Source organism: Salmo salar, chromosome ssa12 (genome assembly GCF_905237065.1).
Source record: "Salmo salar chromosome ssa12, Ssal_v3.1, whole genome shotgun sequence".
NCBI lineage: Eukaryota > Metazoa > Chordata > Actinopteri > Salmoniformes > Salmonidae > Salmo > Salmo salar.
In genome coordinates this window covers 6,530,001-6,535,627 of record NC_059453.1, presented here as the reverse complement: position 1 = coordinate 6,535,627, position 5,627 = coordinate 6,530,001, and positions in this window count along the sequence as shown.

The window sequence follows — 5,627 nt, the reverse complement described above, 5'->3', positions numbered from 1 at the left end:
ACTGGTGGTTGTAATTGAGTCCTAGACATTAAAACACTTTCATTTACACATTTTCGTTACATTTTATTTTTTATTTTGGTGTCAAATCTGCTTTTTTTTATGAGTTATCACACCATGGCAGACCTCACATAATTACACTGGCTCCCTGAGGTGTGTGTGTGTGTGTGTGTGTGTGTGTGTGTGTGTGTGTGTGTGTGTGTGTGTGTGTGTGTGTGTGTGTGTGTGTGTGTGTGTGTGTGTGTGTGTGTGTGTGTGTGTGTGTGTGTGTGTGTGTGTGTGTCTGTGTGTGTGTGTGTGTGTGTGCTACTTAAACATAAAGACAGGGGAGTGCAGTGAATCTGTGATGAGTATATAGTATATACAGTCTGTCTGTCTGTCTGTCTGTCTGTCTGTCTGTCTGTCTGTCTGTCTGTCTGTCTGTCTGTCTGTCTGTCTGTCTGTCTGTCTGTCTGTCTGTCTGTCTGTCTGTCTGTCTGTCTCTATACTTCTCTCTCTCTTTTCTCTCCTCTCTCTGTCTTCCTCTCTATCTTTATCCATCTCTCTATCTCTCTCTGTCCCATAGACAGACCACTCCACGCCACTCTTCAGGTGCATTAACATATAAATAACATCACGCACACACTATTACCGGATACAGGAACACACATCCTGATGAAAAAGCTTTTAGCCTAATTATCTCAGACCCGCCTGTTGTTATTATAGTTATGGAGTGTGTGTGTGTGTGTGTGTGTGTGTGTGTGTGTGTGTGTGTGTGTGTGTGTGTGTGTGTGTGTGTGTGTGTGTGTGTGTGTGTGTGTGTGTGTGTGTGTGTGTGATTATTCTAGATGGTGCCATTGTTATGATTGGGCTGGAGTGTTTTAATGTCTGTGAGATTCACTGTCTGTCTGTATGAGAGAGAGCGAGAGAGAGAGAGAGGGAGAGAGAGAGATGGAGAGACAAAGAGAGAGAGAGATGGAGAGACAAAGAGAGAGAACGAGAGATGGAGAGACAGAGAGAGAGCGAGAGAGAGAGAGAAAGAGAGAGAGACAGAGACAGAGAGAGAGAGATAGAGAGAGACAGAGAAGCTGAATAGGGATTTGTACATTATGAGTAAGCCACTGCATCTCAGTGCTAGTGGCGTCACTACAGACCCTGGCCCAGCGTCGTCCGGGTTTGGCCGGGGTAGATCGTCATTGTAAATGAGAATTTCTTCTTAACTGACTTGCCTAGTTAAATAAAGGTTAAATAAAAAACAAATATAATAATTTAGAAATATATAGACACACTTAAGACATTTGAAATGTCTTTATTCTTTTGGAACTTCTCTGAGAGTAATGTTTACTGTTCATTTTTATTGTTTATTACACTTTTGTTTATTATCTACTTCTGTCACGGTTGTCGTAAGAACGGGACCAAGGTGCAGCGGATGTTGAGTTCCACAAATTTATTACAAACTTTAAGCAAAAACAATAAATCAATAACCGAACAAGGAAACGTGACCACGTGGTGCACATGCACAAACACAAAACAATATCCCACAAACACAGGTGGGAAAAAATAGCTACTTAAATATGAACCCCAATTAGAGGCAACGATTACCAGCTGCCTCTAATTGGGAACCAAACCAAAACACCAACATAGAAATGTTAAACTAGAACACCCCCTCATCACGCCCTGACCTACTACACCATAGAGAAACAAGGGCTGTCTATGGTCAGGACGTGACAACTTCACTTGCTTTGGTAATGTTAACATATGTTTCCCATGCCAATAAAGCCCACACACTGGCACACACACTGAAACACAAACACTGACACACACAATGACTCACACACACACAATGACTCACACACACACTGACACACACACACACACACACACACAAACACAAACACTGACACACAAAAACACACATACACATACACATACACATACACACACACACACACACACACACAAGTATGTTGTCTGAGACCCCGGTAAGCCCATCAGTCCATCAGTCCGTCCGTCCATCAGCCCATCAGTCCATCAGCCCATCAGTCCATCAGTCCATCAGTCCATCAGCCCATCAGTCCATCAGCCCATCAGTCCATCAGCCCATCAGTCCATCAGCCCATCAGCCCATCAGCCCATCAGCCCATCAGTCCATCAGTCCATCAGTCCATCAGCCCATCAGCCCATCAGTCCAAGCCTTATTCAACATCGCCCCCCTGTGGATTAACTAGAACTATCAATTAACGAGAACGGCAGGACATTATCATGCACTGTTTAAACCAGCCAGTCAGTGGTGCTGTTACACTGCCTATCTATCTGTTGTCCAGCCAGTGGGGCTGTTACACTGCCTATCTATCTGTTGTCCAGCCAGTGGGGCTGTTACACTGCCTATCTATCTGTTGTCCAGCCGGTGGTGCTGTTACACTGCCTATCTATCTGTTGTCCAGCCAGTGGTGCTGTTACACTGCCTATCTATCTGTTGTCCAGCCGGTGGTGCTGTTACACTGCCTATCTATCTGTTGTCCAGCCGGTGGTGCTGTTACACTGCCTATCTATCTGTGGTCCGGCCAGTGGTGCTGTTACACTGCCTATCTATCTGTTGTCCAGCCGGTGGTGCTGTTACACTGCCTATCTATCTGTTGTCCAGCCAGTGGTGCTGTTACACTGCCTATCTATCTGTTGTCCAGCCAGTGGTGCTGTTACACTGCCTACCTATCTGTTGTCCAGCCAATGGTGCTGTTACACTGCCTACCTATCTGTTGTCCAGCCAGTGGTGCTGTTACACTGCCTATCTATCTGTTGTCCAGCCGGTGGTGCTGTTACACTGCCTATCTATCTGTTGTCCAGCCAGTGGTGCTGTTACACTGCCTATCTATCTGTTGTCCAGCCAGTGGTGCTGTTACACTGCCTATCTATCTGTTGTCCAGCCAGTGGGGCTGTTACACTGCCTATCTATCTGTTGTCCAGCCAGTGGGGCTGTTACACTGCCTATCTATCTGTTGTCCAGCCAGTGGGGCTGTTACACTGCCTATCTATCTGTTGTCCAGCCAGTGGTGCTGTTACACTGCCTATCTATCTGTTGTCCAGCCGGTGGTGCTGTTACACTGCCTATCTATCTGTTGTCCAGCCGGTGGTGCTGTTACACTGCCTATCTATCTGTTGTCCAGCCGGTGGTGCTGTTACACTGCCTATCTATCTGTTGTCCAGCCAGTGGTGCTGTTACACTGCCTATCTATCTGTTGTCCAGCCGGTGGTGCTGTTACACTGCCTATCTATCTGTTGTCCAGCCAGTGGTGCTGTTACACTGCCTATCTATCTGTGGTCCGGCCAGTGGTGCTGTTACACTGCCTATCTATCTGTTGTCCAGCCAGTGGTGCTGTTACACTGCCTATCTATCTGTTGTCCAGCCAGTGGTGCTGTTACACTGCCTATCTATCTGTTGTCCAGCCAGTGGTGCTGTTACACTGCCTACCTATCTGTTGTCCAGCCAATGGTGCTGTTACACTGCCTACCTATCTGTTGTCCAGCCAGTCGTGCTGTTACACTGCCTATCTATCTGTCAGCCCTGCTCTGAGACATTAATCAATCAATCACATTGATTTATATAGCCCTTCTTACATCAGCTGATGTCACAAAGTGCTGTACAGAAACCCAGCCTAAACCCCCAACCAGCAATCAATGCAGATGTAGAATCACGGGCGCTAGGAAAACTCCCTAGAAAGGCCAAAACCTAGGAAGAAACCTAGAGAGGAACCAGGCTATGAGGGGTGGCCAGTCCTCTTCTGGCTGTGCCGGGTGGAGATTATAACAGCACATGGCCAAGATGTTCAAATGTTCATAAATGACCAGCATGGTCAAATAATAATAATCACAGTAGTTGTCGAGGGTGCAACAGGTCAGCACCTCAGGAATAAATGTCAGTTGGCTTTTCATAGCTGATCATTCAGAGTTCTCTACCGCTCCTGCTGTCTCTAGAGAGTTGAAAACAGCAGGTCTGGGACAGGTAGCACGTCCGGTGAACAGGTCAGGGTTCCAGCAGGTCTGGGACAGACAGCAGGTCTGGGACAAGGTAGCACGCCCGGTGAACAGGTAAGGGTTCCATAGCCACAGGCAGAACAGTTGAAACTGGAGCAGCAGCACGGCCAGGTGGACTGGGGATAGCAAGGAGTCATCAGGCCAGGTAGTCCTGAGGCATGGTCCTAGTGCTCAGGTCCTCCGAGAGAGAGAGAAAGAAAGAGATTAAGAAAGAGAGAAAGAAAGAGAGAAAAAGAGAGAGAGAATTAGAGATAGCATACTTAAATTCAAAAAGGACACCGGATAAGACAGGAGAAATATTCCAGATATTACAGACTGACCCTAGCCCCCCGAGACATAAACTACTGCAGCATAAATACTGGAGGCTGAGACAGGAGGGGTCGGGAGACACTGTGGCCCCATCTGATGATACCCCCGGACAGGGCCAAACAGGCAGGATATAACCCCACCCACTTTTCCAAAGCACAGCCCCCACACCACTAGAGGGATAGCTTCAACCACCAACTTACCATCCTGAGACAAGGCCGAGTATAGCCCACAAAGATCTCTGCCACAGCACAACCCAAGGGGAGGAGAGACAACTAGTGTTCCAGCCCTGCTCTGATACACGGGAGGAGAGACAACTAGTGTTCAGCCCTGCTCTGAGACACGAGAGGAGAGACAACTAGTGTTCCAGCCCTGCTCTGAGACACGGGAGGAGAGACAACTAGTGTTCCAGCCCTGCTCTGAGACACGGGAGGAGAGACATCTAGTGTTCCAGCCCTGTTCTGAGACACGGGAGGAGAGACATCTAGTGTTCCAGCCCTGCTCTGAGACACGAGAGGAGAGACAACTAGTGTTCAGCCCTGCTCTGAGACACGAGAGGAGAGACAACTAGTGTTCAGCCCTGTTCTGAGACACGGGAGGAGAGACAACTAGTGTTCAGCCCTGCTCTGATACACGGGAGGAGAGACATCTAGTGTTCCAGCCCTGCTCTGAGACACGGGAGGAGAGACATCTAGTGTTCAGCCCTGTTCTGAGACACGGGAGGAGAGACAACTAGTGTTCCAGACACAACAAGTCTTCTAGAAGGGGATGGAGTTTGTCACCTGGACACTGATCCCAAGTCAGCTTCTACTCTATTATTCTCTACTGTATATGGAGTTCATCACCTGGACACTGATCCCAAGTCAGCTTCTACTCTATTATTCTCTACTGTATATGGAGTTTGTCACCTGGACACTGATCCCAAGTCAGCTTCTACCCTATTATTCTCTACTGTATATGGAGTTTGTCACCTGGACACTGATCCCAAGTCAGCTTCTACTCTATTATTCTCTACTGTATATGGAGCTCATCACCTGGACACTGATCCCAAGTCAGCTTCTACCCTATTATTCTCTACTGTATATGGAGTTCATCACCTGGACACTGATCCCAAGTCAGCTTCTACTCTATTATTCTCTATTGTATTACATTTGTTATGATTCTATCAAAAACATTGAGCTCTACGTCCCAGTGTTCTTTCTAGGCGCCTCACGTAGTGACAGAGTGGTGTTGAGTCGCCCCCTATCTGCCGTCCGGAGTAGTGCTGCAGCAGTCTTAGACTAGACCAAGACAGTATGTAGCGGACATGGAAC